Raw genomic sequence first — 16,275 nt, 5'->3', positions numbered from 1 at the left:
GTTTTCTGAACATTCAAAGGAGGAGGGGAATTGAAAGATGAGGAGGACTGAGCGGAAGAATGAAACATGGCGAGGGATGAAAGATGGCGAAGGAGGAGACGAGATGAAGATGCTGGGAGATGGAGATGCTGGGGGAGGGGAGATGAAAATTGAAGATGCTGGAGAGATGAAAGAAGATAATGATGATGATGATGTCAATGTGAAGAGGGAATGACAAATATAACGCATAAATAGTAAATATATTGACATTTTTTTTTTTTGTGTGTGTGTGTGAGAGAGAGAGAGAGAGAGAGAGAGAGAGAGAGAGAGAGAGAGAGAGAGAGAGAGAGAGAGAGAGAGAGAGAGAGAGAGAGAGAGAGAGAGAGAGAGAGAGAGAGAGAGAGAGAGAGAGAGAGAGAGAGAGAGAGAGAGAGAGAGAGAGAGAGAGAGAGAGAGAGAGAGAGAGAGAGAGAGAGAGAGAGAGAGAGAGAGAGAGAGAGAGATTTACATAGATTTACATAGAAAATCAGACCACACAGACCCCATGGTCCAGACTTGGTGGTCTGTCCTTAGACCTAAGTGATTTTACATTAATCAGAAGACTCCAAAACGTTGCATTTCTACTCTAGTTGATATTAAGTTGAAGGAAGTGACGGTCGAGCTTATTTTTGAAGGAGTCAATCGTGTTACACTGGACCACTGATGGTGGAAGCTTATTCCATTCTCGCACTACAACGTTGGTGAAGAAAAATTTGGTGCAGTCTGAATTTACTTGTCTACATCTGAGTTTTACGCCATTGTTCCTCGTGCGCAAAGTGTCATCGATCATAAACAATGTTGATCTGTCTACATTCGTGAAACCATGAAGTATTTTAAAACATTCGATCAGTTTTCCTCGGAGGCGACGTCTCTCAAGAGAGAACATGTTAAGGGTAGAAAGCCTTTCTTCGTAGGATTTGTTGCGCAAGGAAGGGATCATTTTCGTTGCCCGACGCTGAACACTTTCTAATTTAGCAATATCCTTTGCATGGTGGGGAGACCAAAACTGTACCGCATATTCCAAGTGGGGTCTGACTAAACTGTTGTAGAGCGGGAGTATTACATCTTTATTCTTGAATACAAAGTTTCTTTTAATGAAGCCCAACATTCTGTTCGCTTTATTTGCTGCATCGATGCATTGGTGTGAGAATTTGAGGTTTGACGCGATTTTGACCCCCAAGTCTTTGACGCATTGAACGCTTTTGAGTTTAACGCCGCGCATTTCGTATTCGAACTTCTTATTCCTCGTTCCAACTTGAAGGACCTGGCACTTGTCTACGTTAAAGGGCATCTCCCATCTATCCGACCGTTGAAATTTTGTGCAAATCCTCTTGGAGGCTTTGCCTGTCTTCGTCAGTGAGAACCGAGTTGCCAATCTTTGTGTCGTCTGCAAATTTACTAGTGCGGTTATTGAGTCCAACATCCACGTCGTTGATGTAAATAATGAAGAGCACTGGGCCAAGGACCGAGCCCTGAGGGACGCCACTAGTGACAGGCGCCCACTTTGAGTTAAATCCGTCAATCACTACTCTTTGTTGTCTGTTGCTCAACCAATTCGCGATCCATTGGTTTACTTGACCGTCAATACCTATTTGCTTTAATTTGTAAAGTAATTTATGATGCGGGACTTTATCAAACGCTTTCTGGAAATCAAGATAGACTACGTCCAGTGATTTGGTTACGTCATAAACAGTGAAGAGGTCGTTATAAAAGGTTAATAGGTTTGATAGGCAGGATCTTTTGTTTCGGAAGCCATGTTGTGAGTCCCCAATCAATGAGTGGCTTTCAAGGTAATTCATAATTTTGTCTCTAATTATGCCCTCAAGTAGCTTACCTACAACCGAAGTTAGACTAATGGGCCTGTAATTACCTGGTACTTTTTTGTCTCCTTTCTTGAAAATCGGTGTCACGTTAGCCTTTTTCCAATCTGAAGGGACGATGCCTTGTCGCAAGGACATATTGAATACGGTTGTGAGGGAGGAGAATATTTCGCTCTTTGTTTCTTTCAGCAGAGTTGGATATACTTTGTCAGGTCCAGGACTTTTATTTGTTTTAAGTGAATGGAGAGCTTTAAGGACTTCATCGGTTGTTATTTCAAAATTAGGCAATGCATGCTCGAGATTTACAATAGTACTGGTGTTGGTGGTAGCGAGAGGAAGACTGTTAGTATTAAACACCGAGGAAAAGTAATTGTTTAAGAGGTTTGCAATGTGTTGGCTGTCAGTCACTAGTGCACCGTCGCTGTTTGTTAAAGGTCCAATACCACTTTTGATCGCCTTTCTGTTGTTTATGTAACTGAAGAAAGATTTCGGATTATATTTACAGTTGGCTGCAATATTTTCTTCGTATCTACGCTTTGCCTGACCTACTAGTCTTTTTACTCGTCGCCTGGCATCATTATAAAGTCTAATGTTTTCGGGCGTGCTTTGTTCTTTCTTTAACCTGTAAAACAATTTTCTCTCATTGACTGATTGTTTAATTTCGCTATTAAACCACGGTGGGCTTTTATTAGTGTTAATTCGCTTCTCGCACAAGGGGACGAATGTGTTCTGCTGAGTGAGTAAGTGATTTTAAGGCTTAGCCAGGCTTCCTCTACGTTGCCGTCATCTGATAGTTGTATTTCTGTTAGTTTTGTCGGATTTCTACGAAGTTAGCTCTTTGAAATTGGGCACCTTTACTTTATTTTCAGTCACTGATGATTGAGCTTTAATGTCGACGCGCACTAATTTATGATCGCAAGAACCGAGGTGTTCTCCTACCGTGACACTACTGATTAGGTTATCTTGGGTCGTTATAACAAGGTCGAGTATATTATTTTGTCGAGTTGGCTCAGAAACCATTTGGCTTAGATAATTTTCTTCTAGAAATTCGATCATTCTATGTGACTCGCCTTCTGTACCTGACAGTGTCGCCCAGTCGATATGGGGAGGTTAAAGTCTCCTAATATCAGTGAGTCGCTGTTATTAAGTGACTGCCTTAAGACGCTGTACATTTCAAGGTCGTCATCGAGTGATTGCCCGGGAGGTCTGTAGGTGACAGATATATTTAAGTTGACTTTTGCAATGTTTACTCGCACGCACAAATGTTCAACGTTACTGTTTCCCGGTGTTTTGTCAGTGGGTTGCAAATAGCTTTTGACATAAAGGGCGACGCCACCGCCTCTACGGTTTACACGATCTTTGTTGAAGAGTCTGTAGCCATCTATGTTGTATTCGGAACTTAAATCAATATTTGTGGTGTCGATAAATGTTTCGGTTATAGCAATTATGTCAAAATTTTCTGTTAAAGCAAGACATCTCAGTTCATCAAATTTGTTTCTTAGGCTACGCGCATTGAAACTAAGGATTTTTAAGTTATCTAGAGGCTTGGTAATAGAGGTGGTGGTACTTGCGGGATCACGGTTACGGGTTTGTTGTGATGCACGGCGTCTATTTACACGGGCGGGAGAGAGAGAGAGAGAGAGAGAGAGAGAGAGAGAGAGAGAGAGAGAGAGAGAGAGAGAGAGAGAGAGAGAGAGAGAGAGAGAGAGAGAGAGAGAGAGAGAGAGAGAGAGAGAGAGAGAGAGAGAGAGAGAGAGAGAGAGAGAGAGAGAGAGAGAGAGAGAGAGAGAGAGAGAGAGAGAGAGAGAGAGAGAGAGAGAGAGAGAGAGAGAGAGAGAGAGAGAGAGAGAGAGAGAGAGAGAGAGAGAGAGAGAGAGAGAGAGAGAGAGAGAGAGAGAGAGAGAGAGAGAGAGAGAGAGAGAGAGAGAGAGAGAGAGAGAGAGAGAGAGAGAGAGAGAGAGAGAGAGAGAGAGAGAGAGAGAGAGAGAGACAGAGAGAGAGAGAGAGAGAGAGAGAGAGAGAGAGAGAGAGAGAGAGAGAGAGAGAGAGAGAGAGAGAGAGAGAGAGAGAGAGAGAGAGAGAGAGAGAGAGAGAGAGAGAGAGAGAGAGAGAGAGAGAGAGAGAGAGAGAGAGAGAGAGAGAGAGAGAGAGAGAGAGAGAGAGAGAGAGAGAGAGAGAGAGAGAGAGAGTCTACACAGACGATCACACCACACAGACTATGGTTGAGACGAGGTGGTCTCCCCTTAAACTTTAGTGAAACATCAAATTTCCACCAAGACGCTGCATGTCTGCCTGGCGAGTATTCACACAGTTTGATGTTGATTAGGTCCATTGTGCTGCTCTGACCTACTGAAGGCAAAGGGTTGTTACATTCTCGCACGGTCACATTGATGACGAATTCGGCGCAGTCTTAGCTTACTATTTTGTTATTATATGTTTAGCGCCGTCGGTTTTCGTTTGCGACGTGTCACCAGTTATAAACAATGTAAATTTATCCACATATGTAAAACAGTGTATTGGAATGCCTGATTTTCAGTTCAGGGGTGAACATGTCAACACACTGGCGGCCTTTCCCGGTGGGGTGTGTGGTACATGTCGCCGTGGCTGCCCGCCGGTGAACACCTGATTCAGCGATGTTCTCCGCATATGAGGGAGGCCAAAACTGAACCGATTTACGCGATGTACTGTACACATGAATTAGCTCTTGACGAAATTATTGCAGACTGGCAGTTTATGTTAATGAAGGCAATCAGTCTGTTCGGTCTGTTTCTCTGCCGCAGCGCACCGCAGGGAGAATTTATGGCTGGACGATACTGCATCTAAATAATACATATAACTTCATATATATATATATATATATATATATATATATATATATATATATATATATATATATATATATATATATATATATATATATATATATATATATATATATATATATATATATATATATATATATATATATATATATATATATATATATATATATATATATATATATATATATATATATATATATATATATATATATATATATATATATATATATATATATATATATATATATATATAATAAAAGGTAGAGAAATGTCGGGTGCCAGGATTCCCCTCGGAGGCTGAGGAGGAGGAGATGGTGGAAACTAAAGTTTGGAAAGAAGAAAAATAGGACGAGGGGGAAGCGGAAAGAAGTCTGTGGAAGATACTGCTGAGGATTGGTGGAGAGGAAAGGTAAATGGCGATTACTGCCACCACTGCTACTACTACTACTATACTATTATACTACTACCACCACCACCAGCACCTCCCCCCTTTCATAACTACTAACACCATCACCACTACTACTTCTGTAACTTCTACCACTAAAACACTTCCGCTACGTAACGGTGGAATATTAAAAGTGAGGACGGGCCAGCATTCCCGGGCCTCACACACTGTTCTTTGCATACATACAAGATTCCTGCTGTCTTCTCGTATCCAGGCCGCCAGAACCCTCGCCTTCACCTTCCCTTAAAAATAGTTTGGTAGGACTAATGCGTAGAAAATATTACTTAGCGGGGAAAGCCAGAGGGCAGGAAGGAGAGGAGGAGAGAGGGTATTTTGTATTTAACTGACAGGCGTGTAGGAGTGTGGGTGGGAAGGGAAAAGGGAGAGGTTTTGAGATAAGGAGAAAGAGTCGGTGAGGGGAGAGGAAAGGGTAGGGAGAAGAGGAGAAAGAGTATTTTGTAGATAACTGAGGGGACAAGAAGGGGTAAGAGGAATGAAGGGAGGGAGAGATTTAGAGAGTAGGGGAAAGGGAAGGGTGAGGAAAGGGAATGGGTTTCAAATGAAGGAATAAGGAAAGGAAAATTGAGGGAAATGGGAAGGGAAGGGAGAGGAGTTTGTAAGGAAAGAAAGGGGAAGGGAAACTAGTAGGGAAAAGGGATGGGTGAGGGAGGGGGAGGGTATCGGAGTGAAAGGGTGGTGAAGAAAGAGAAGAGGAAAGATGAGGGGAAAAAATGAAGAGAGAGGTGAGAGAAGGGAAGAGGAATTATACGGGGGGAAAGAGAAGGGAGAAGAGAGGGATTTGTGAAAAAGGGGAGACGAAGGTAGGGGGAGGAGAGAGATAAGGGGATGGGAGGAAGGGAAGTGGGAAAGTGAAGGGAGGAGAGAAGAATTTGTGGAAAGGAGAAGAAAATAAGGGGAAGAAAGATGTAAGGGAAGGGATGGGGAACGGTCTGAGGGGAGAGAGCTTCTCTCCGTTCTCTTTTTTATCTCTTTATTCCTCTTCCTTCTTCTACTTATTTCGCTGTCGCTTTCTCCTTCTCCTTTCCTCCATTTTCTCTCTTCCTACTTCTGTTTCTCCTACGTCTTTCTTTATCGTTTCCTCATTCTTTCTTTCCTCTCGAGTTTCTCTAAATTTGCTTCCTCCCCCTTCTCCGCTTCCCTTCATTTCCATGTTTTGTTTTGTTTCCTCTTTGCTCCAGTTTTTGGTTCATCTACCTTTTTTTTAACTATTTTACTTTTTCATCTCCTCTTTCTTCTTTTGTATTTTTTTCTACTCTTTCCCTCTTCTCTTGTCGCTTTATATGCTTTTTCTTCTCCTCTGTGATTAATGGACAGCACACCTAGCTATGAATCCGCAGGCCCAGGTTCGATCCCGGCCCGCGTCAATAGGCACCCAACCCACCCAGCTGTTCATCATCCCTTCTGGCTGGTCGAAAAATGGGTGCCTGGGGAAGCCTCGGGAAGGTAAACTGTCTTCTTACCCGCCACAGGCTCAAGGGCCAATGAGACGGAGATGCGCACCTATAACGTATGCCCAAAACTTTACCTTTACCCTCTTTCTTTTCCTCTTCCTTTCATTATATCTTCTATTTTTACTTCATTTTTTTTCTTTTTCTCCTCCTGCCCTTCTTATTTGTCCATTAGTTTTTCGTATTCTCTTCTCCTCCTCCTTCACCTCCTCACCTTCCAATATTTTCCTCCTCCTCCAAACTTCGTTCCTCCTTCTCTCTTCCTTGAGTCATCACATCCTGTTTTCTCTTCTTCCTCCTTATGTCATTTCTCCTTTTGCTCCTCCTTCCACTTCTTTTCTACTTTTCCTTTTATCTATATTGTCCTTTCGTCTCCTCTCCTCCTCCTTCTCTTCAATGTATTTTTTCTTTTTCTATTTCCTCTTATTTTCTCTGAGCATGTTATTGTCCTCCTTCCTCCTCCTTTCCCTCGTTGCACTCTCTCACTTCTCTCTTTACTTTGCATTTTGTTGTTCCTCTTACCACCTCCTCCTCCTCTTATTTTTCTATTTACTATTTTTCTCCCCTTTCCTTCCTTCGATCTTCCTTCTTCCCTTCCTCCTCTTCAGCACTTCCTCTTCCTCTTCTGAACCTTTTTCCCACTTTATGTTTCTCATATCTCTCTCTCTCTCTCATACCTTTATTACTATTCTCCTTTCCATGATTTCTGATCTGCTCTTTTTCTTTCTTTTTCCTTATCCATAATTCTTCTTTTTTGTCATAATTTTCTTTACCCCTAAAATATCTCTGATTTATTTTCCACGTTCCAATAACCTCCGTCTTTCCGGTGAATTATCTATCATCTTTTCAACCTTTTATTCGCACTTCTAATCGGTTTCCATTTCCTTTCTTCCTTTCTTGCAATTTTTATTCTTTCTTTCTTTCTTCTTCCATATCCCTTTTCGATACCTTTCACAATCTTCACTCTTATTCTTTTTTCATCATTCTCCTTTCTCCTCGTCTCTTGTTTACCTTCCCTCCCAGACCAAATTGTTATCTTTCTCTCCTGTCTCATTCCCTCCTTCCTCCTCCCTCCCTTTTTCTTCATCTCTTCGATTCCAAAGACTTCTCCGTCCCGTCTTCTTCTGCGCCTCATTTCATTTCCGTTTGTCTTCGTCGCTGTCCTCCTATTTCTTTCATCGCTCTCTTTCTACTCCTGTTCTTCACCATTTTTTGCTCCTTTATCTGATGTTACCACTACCTCCCTCTCTTGCACCTGCTCCTGCTCCTCCCCCTCCTCGAGTAATCCGCCGCTACAAGGAAAAGTCACGCCATATCATTGTCTCCGGGATTCTTCCGAGAATCAACGCCTTCACGGGCTTCCACAGAAAGGCGTCAAACATCAACAACAGATTGAAGCAACTCTGTCAGGACGAGGAAGTTTCGTTCGCAAATGTGTGGGATCATTTCTATGATAACCCCGACCTTTTCCGTCCTGACGGTCTTCACCTCAATGCGATTGGCTCAGCACGACTTGGTATGTTGCTGAACGAGGAGGTACTTTTGTACTAAAAAAACTCCGAGTGCGGGAGAGGCACCAAAGTACCGTAAACAACCAAACAGTAGAGACCGCCCATCATACACCAAGGCCTCCAACAAAAAACACACGCAGACACCAGACTACTGTGCCTCGAAGCGTAGAAGTCAAGAAGGACATTTCTGTCCTATACACCAACGCGCGGAGCTTAATGCCCAAACGGGATGAGTTACTTGCCTACGTTGACGTAGAAAGACCGGGCGTGATTGCCATCACCGAAACGTGGGCCACCTCTGACCACCTAATGACCGAGTTCTCAATTCCGGGATACGAGAGCTTCTACAAAAACAGACTTCACAAGAGAGGAGGAGGTGTTATATGTTACGTCAAGAACAAATACACGGCCGTGAAAATAACCAAAGAGGACTCAGAGAAATACGACACTGTATATGTTGAGCTGGAGACTAGCAAGCACAACAAAATAACGATTGCAACCGTTTACAGACCTCCAAAGCAACAAGCAGCGGACGACGCAGCGCTGTATGAGGAAATTCACACCATAACACAAAACAAACAGTCAGTCATTATCGAGGACTTTAATTGTTCCAACATTGACTTGACCACGATGATTGGAGATCGGGAGGGTAACAGATTGCTCGAAATGTTAGAGGACACTTTTCTAACTCAGATTGTTACCCAACTGACAAGGGAAAATAACTTATTAGACCTAGTACTCGTGAGTGATTCCGATCTCACACGTGAATGCCAGGTCGGCGAAAAACTAAGTGGTTGAGATCATCAGTCCATCACCTAATTCGCCTAAAGATCAGAACAGATCATGAACTCACCGAAAACACGTCCAGGATTCCAGACTACAAAAGAGCCAATTTTAATCTCGCTCGTGAGCTGCTAACCCAGACAACTTGGGAAACCATGAACCTCACTCCTGTGAGCGGCGCGTGGAACGGTTTCAAGAACAAACTCCTAGAGGTGGAGAGGACAACTGTTCCCATGAAGACTAGAACAAATAATGCCATAAGACCACCCAAGTTCGATGGGCGATTAATTTAAAGAAGAGAAAATACAACTTGCTAAAGGAAAACAGCACTGACGAGGCACACGAACAGTACCATCAGAGCCTCAGAGCTTGCAGAACTCTCATTCGCCAGCGTAATCGCGACTATGAAAAGCAAATTGCACGCGAAGCCAAGTCCAACCCGAAAAAGTTCTTCACGTATATAAGAACCAAAAAGAAGACAAAAAGCAATATCGGTCCCCTAAAAGATGAAAGTGACGCACTAACACAGGACAGCAGACAAATGGTCGAAATCCTAAACAAAAACTTCGCGTCTGTGTTCACGGTCGAGAACACTCAGTCAGTACCCGAGAGCCCTACCCCACCGATGGGAATCACTCCCCTAGAAATTGGCACAATCGACGAACGGGATGTGAAAAAGTACCTAGACAAACTCGAGACAAACAAATCCATCGGACCCGATGACTTGTCACCCAAGCTGCTCAAGGAACTCAAGCAGCAAATCCTCAAGCCACTTACCGCCATCTACAATCTGTCCCTACGACAAAACAAAGTCCCAAAAGACTGGAAACAAGCGAACGTAACACCGATCTACAAAAAGGGAGACAAAAGCGTGGCCCTAAACTACAGACCAATCAGCTTGACCTCAGTGGCGGGAAAAATCCTCGAGAAGATCATCAGAGACAAACTCGTTAGGTTCCTTGAAGACAACAACATCCTTTCCGATGCTCAGCACGGTTTCAGGAATAAGCGCTCATGCTTAACCAATTCATTGGACTTCTTCCAAGGTATCTATGAAAACTGGGATAATCATATCCCCAATGATGTTATATATCTAGACTTTCAAAAAGCCTTTGACAAAAGTGCCACACGAAAGACTCCTCAAGAAACTCATGTCGGCGGGTTAGGCGACAATCTGACAGCGTAGATCAAAGACTGGCTCACTGGAAGAAAACATCGAGTTGTACTCAACGAACAGGCCTCCGAGTGGCTCCTGGTCACAAGTGGAGTGCCACAGGGGTCAGTGTTGGGACCCATACTCTTCATCATATATATCAACGACCTAGAACTAGGATTAAAGTCCAAACTTTCAAAATTTGTCGACGACACAAAGGTGGGTGGGAAGGCCCTCACGACGGCAGACTGCGAAATTATCCAGAGAGACCTGGACCAGATCACTCGGTGGTCAGAAAAATGGCAGATGTCCTTCAACAGTACCAAATGTAAAGTAATGCATATCGGATCCAGAAACAGCAACCACACATACCACATGGGTGGCGAACCACTACATGTAGTGCAAGAGAAAAGAGACCTCGGGGTCACCATCAGCAGTGATTTGAAACAAACAAAACACTGCAAGTCCGCCTGTAAGAAAGCCAAAACAATGCTTGGGTTCATATCGATGAACTTCGAGTACAAGACGCCGAGAGTTATGTTACCCTTGTATAATACGCTGGTAAGGCCCCACCTGGAATACGCCGTGCAATTCTGGTCTCCAATTTACAGGAAAGACATTGAATTACTTGAGAGAGTACAGCGCCGCGCCACGAAGATGATACCATCACTGAGGACGAAGCCCTATGACGAGTGACTCGAGCGACTCAACCTCTTCACGTTGGAAAAGAGACGACTGCGGGGAGACATGATACAAGTCTTTAAGTACGTGAACAAGCTCAGCAACGTTGATCACCCCAAACTCTTCACGCTACAGACTAACCTGAGAACAAGAAACAACGGAAAAACAATTCAAGCAAAGCGATGCAATACCGACATCGGCAGGAGTTATTTCTTGAATAGAGTTGTTCGCCACTGGAACAGCCTTCCTGCAGAAGTGGTTAGCGCAGAGAGCATCAACTCCTTCAGGACACGCATTGATCGCCACTTTGCTGCATCGGGAGTGAACTGAACGTATCCAAGAGTAGGTGCACAAGTGCTTTAATCCTTCCATGCATGCCATTCCAATGGCAAACGGATTGATTAAATCAATGAAAGCAGGCAGCCTAGTCATGAGCCCGCTTTCTGCTGCCTGCTAATCCATGTTTCCATGTTTCCACCTCAGCCATTCAGAGGTGGGAGTGAGTGATGGCTCAGCTCACACTGCCGCGAAAGGAGTCGAACCACGGTACTGATGGATCCCCTTCGAGACCACAAGCCCTTCATCCAGCATGACGGATTGCACGGCGGCGATAGAGTGAGATGAAGTGATGCTGACGGGGGATTAAGCGATGGGGGAGGGAAGATGGAGGAGGGGGGGGGGAGGAGAAATGGGGGGAGGGGAAAGAAAGGAGTGGGCAGGGAGGGAGGGGATGGCGTTAATGAAAGGGAAGGGAAAAAATGGAAGAAGGAAAACAGGATGGAGTGGGAGAGAGAGGAAAAGAGGAAGAATAGGAAAGAGTAGGTTTGGGGAGGAAGAGAAGGACGGAAGAGAAAGTAGAGAATAGGGAGAAGGAAGGAAAGGGAGAGACATGGGAAGGGCAAAGAACTAAGGAAGAGAGAAGGAAAGACAGGAGAAAGGAGAGGGGGAGAGAAGTAGTTTTGATAGGAGGAGAAAAAAAGTTTGAGCTAAGGAGATGAAGAGAAAATTATGAGGTATAAGGTGGGGCGATAAGGAGATAACATGATACTGATAGAAAAGAGAGAGAGAGAGAGAGAGAGAGAGAGAGAGAGAGAGAGAGAGAGAGAGAGAGAGAGAGAGAGAGAGAGAGAGAGAGAGAGAGAGAGAGAGAGAGAGAGAGAGAGAGAGAGAGAGAGAGAGAGAGAGAGAGAGAGAGAGAGAGAGAGAGAGAGAGAGAGAGAGAGAGAGAGAGAGAGAGAGAGAGAGAGAGAGAGAGAGAGAGAGAGAGAGAGAGATTTACATAGATTTACATAGAAAATCAGACCACACAGACCCCATGGTCCAGACTAGGTGGTCTGTCGTTAAACCTAAGTGATTTTACATTAATCAGATGGCTCCAAAACGTTGCTTTTCTACTCTAGCTAATATTAAGTTCAAGGAAGTGACGGTCGACCTTGTTTTTAAAGGAGTCAATCGTGTTACACTGGACCACTGATGGTAGAAGCTTATTCCATTCTCGTACTACAACGTTGGTGAAGAAAAATTTGGTGCAGTCTGAATTTACTAGTCTACATTAGAGTTTTGTGCCATTGTTCCTCGTTCGCAAAGTGTCATCGATCATAAACAATTTTGTTCTGTCTACATTCGTGAAACCATTAAGTATTTTAAAACATTCGATCAGTTTTCCTCGGAGGCGACGTTTCTCAAGAGAGAACATGTTAAGGGTGGAAAGCCTTTCTTCGTAGGATTTGTTGCGCAAGGAAGGGATCATTTTTGTTGCTCGACGCTGAACACCTTCTAGTTTAGCAATGTCCTTTGCATGGTGGGGAGACCAAAACTGTACCGCATATTCCAAGTGGGGTCTGACTAAACTATTGTAGAGCGGAAGTATTACATCTTTATTCTTGAATAAAAAGTTTCTTTTAATGAAGCCCAACATTCTGTTCGCTTTATTTGCTGCATCGATGCATTGATGTGAGAATTTGAGGTTTGGCGCGATTTTAATCCCCAGGTCCTTAACGCATTGAACGCTTGTGAGTTTAACGCCGCGCATTTCGTAATCGAACTTCTTATTTTTTGTTCCAACTTGAAGGACCTGGCACTTGTCTACGTTAAAGGGCATCTCCCATTTATCCGACCAAGCTGAAATTTTGTGCAAATCCTCTTGGAGGCTTTGCCTGTCTTCGTCAGTGAGAACCGAGTTACCAATCTTTGTGTCGTCTGCAAATTTACTAATGCGATTATTGAGTCCAACATCCACGTCGTTGATGTAAATAATGAAGAGCACTGGGCCAAGAACCGAGCCCTGAGGGACGCCACTAGTGACCGGCGCCCACTCTGAGTTAAATCCGTCAATCACCACTCTTTGTTGTCTGTTGCTCAACCAATTCGCGATCCATTGGTTTACTTGACCGTCAATACCTATTTGCTTTAATTTATAAAGTAAATTATGATGTGGGACTTTGTCAAACGCTTTCTGGAAATCAAGATAGACTACGTCCACTGATTTGGTTACGTCATAAATTGAGAAGAGATCGTTATAAAAGGTCAGTAGGTTTGACAGGCAGGATCTTTTGTTTCGGAAGCCATGTTGTGAGTCCCCAATTAATGAGTGGCTTTCGAGGTAACTCACAATTTTGTCTCTAATTATGCTCTCGAGTAGCTTACCTACAATTAAAGTTAGACTAATGGGTCGGTGGCTACCTGGTATTTTTTTGTCTCCTTTCTTAAAAATCGGTGTCACGTTAGCCTTTTTCCAATCCGAAGGGACGATACCTTGTCGCAAGGACATATTGAATACGGTAGTGAGGGAGGAGAGTATTTCGCTCTTTGTTTCTTTAAGCAGTATAGGATATACTTTGTCGGGTCCGGGACTTTTATTTGTTTTAAGTGAATGGAGAGCTTTAAGGACTTCATCGGTTGTTATTTCAAAATTAGGCAATGCATGCTCGAGATTTACAATAGTACTGGTGTTGGTGGTAGCGAGAGGAAGACTGTTAGTATTAAACACCGAGGAAAAGTATTTGTTTAAGAGGTTTGCAATGTGTTGGCTGTCAGTCACTAGTGCACCGTCGCTGTTTGTTAAAGGTCCAATACCACTTTTGATCGCCTTTCTGTTGTTTATGCAACTGAAGAAAGATTTCGGATTATTTTTACAGTTTGCTGCAATATTTTCTTCATATCTACGCTTTGCCTGACCTACTAGTCTTTTTACTCGTCGCCTGGCATCATTATAAAGTCTAATGTTTTCGGGCGTGCTTTGTTCTTTCTTTAACCTGTAAAACAATTTTCTCTCATTGACTGATTGTTTAATTTCACTATTAAACCAAAGAGAGAGAGAGAGAGAGAGAGAGAGAGAGAGAGAGAGAGAGAGAGAGAGAGAGAGAGAGAGAGAGAGAGAGAGAGAGAGAGAGAGAGAGAGAGAGAGAGAGAGAGAGAGAGAGAGAGAGAGAGAGAGAGAGAGAGAGAGAGAGAGAGAGAGAGAGAGAGAGAGAGAGAGAGAGAGAGAGAGAGAGAGAGAGAGAGAGAGAGAGAGAGAGAGAGAGAGAGAGAGAGAGAGAGAGAGAGAGAGAGAGAGAGAGAGAGAGAGAGAGAGAGAGAGAGGAAACACACAAAAAAAGAAATTCACGTCCCGTAATGTGATAAATATCTACAAAGATTAAGAATTAAAATAGCACTTACCTACTCCATCTTCCTCTCCTTAGGTTGGTCGCGGTCCTTATCATCATCGCCATCACGAAGCCATTTTCTGTAAAGAAGGTATAGAAGATATAATACGATGAGTAAAAATAATTGTAATAATAATAGCAATACTAATACTAATAATGATAATAATAATAATAACAATAATATAAATAATATCAATAATAATAATAATAGTAATAATAATAATAATAATAATAATAATAATAATAATAATAATAATAATAATAATGATAATAATAATAATAATAATAATAATAATAATAATAATAATAATAATAATAATAATAATAATAATAATAATAATAATAATAATAATAATAATAATAATAATAATAATAATAATAATAATAATAATAATGATAATAGTTTTCTTTCACCCTGTATTTCTTTCATTTTTTTCTTATTTTGGGACAGAAGAACTCTTCTTTCTCTTCCTCTTCTTTCCCTTCCTACTTCTTCCTCATTTTTGCTACTGTTCGCTTTATTCTTTTTTTTTTATTTGAACCTTTTATCTATATTTCTTCTTGTTCTTAACTTTTATAAACTTCCTTACCCTTTATTTATTTACTTATCTGTTTTTAGGTATTTTGTATTCTATTTATATCAGTCTTATTCTTTTTTATCTCCTCCACCTCCTCCTACTCCTCTTCCTCTTTACTTTCTTTCTATAATTAATTTCTTTATTTTAATTTCCATTCTTATCTATCTTTTTGTTCCTCCTCCTCCTACCTCTGGTCTCCTGCCCGCAGATATACTCCCCTTCAGCTTTTCCTTTCCTCCTTTTCTTCCTCTCCCTCTCTTCCCTTCTCCTTCTCGCCCTGCCTCCCCTCCTCCTTCTCGCCCTGCCTCCCCTCATCCTGTTTTCCCTCCTCTCCCGTCCTGTTTTTCTTCTTCTACGTACTAAAATCATGTTGTTCTGCCCACTGACAGTTTCACTTTACTTATTTTAAGATCAACGTGTGTGTGTGTGTGTGTGTGTGTGTGTGTGTGTGTGTGTGTGTGTGTGTGTACACACACAAAATCACAGACACACACACACACACACACACACACACACACACACACACACACACACACACACACACACACACACACACACACACACACACACACACACACACACACACACACACACACACACACACACACACACACACACACACACACACACACACACACACACACACACACACACACACACAGTGTAATAAATAGATCGTCATATGTATATGAATGTATGAGTATATATGTTGCGACACCCGGTCGGTGTCGCACAACAGGATGTTTAACAACACGTCGTGCTTTTGGCCGTGGGCTGTGATGAACTGACGGTAGATCAGCAAAGATCAGCAAATGATGACTTTCATCAGCATTCATTAACCGGAAGCCACACCCGTCCGGAAGAATCAAGATGCAATAAAAAGGGCGAGCAACGCGGAGAAGAGGGAGAAGACGGGTGACGGACAGGGGAGCGCTGCTCAGCCGCCCCGCGCCCTGTGGTGTGGCTTGCTCTCGTTTCGTGCGACTCGCTCACGTAAACTATAAACTTTTGTGTTAAGCTGTTAATATAGTTAAAATACATTTCACGTTTTTAATGTCCATGTGAGAGAGAGAACTAAAAGTGAGCTAAAGTGAACTTATAACGGCTACCGCTAGGCCCACACATCACTTAACTAAAAGGCTATTGTGTTATCTCACCTACTACAATCAACTTGTGAAGCAGGCCACGGTAACACCGGCCCTGTGATGAGTAAGATAACAGTTCGCGCCTTTACACTTAACCCTTAACACCAACTACTTTAAAAAGTAAACACCTTAAAAACGGGTAACGACACACACACACACACACACACACACACACACACACACACACACACACACACACTTCT

Source organism: Eriocheir sinensis, chromosome 17 (assembly GCF_024679095.1).
Source record: "Eriocheir sinensis breed Jianghai 21 chromosome 17, ASM2467909v1, whole genome shotgun sequence".
NCBI classification, from domain to species: Eukaryota; Metazoa; Arthropoda; class Malacostraca; order Decapoda; family Varunidae; genus Eriocheir; species Eriocheir sinensis.
The sequence above is the reverse complement of the archived record's forward strand: the minus strand, read 5'-3'. Positions refer to the sequence as shown.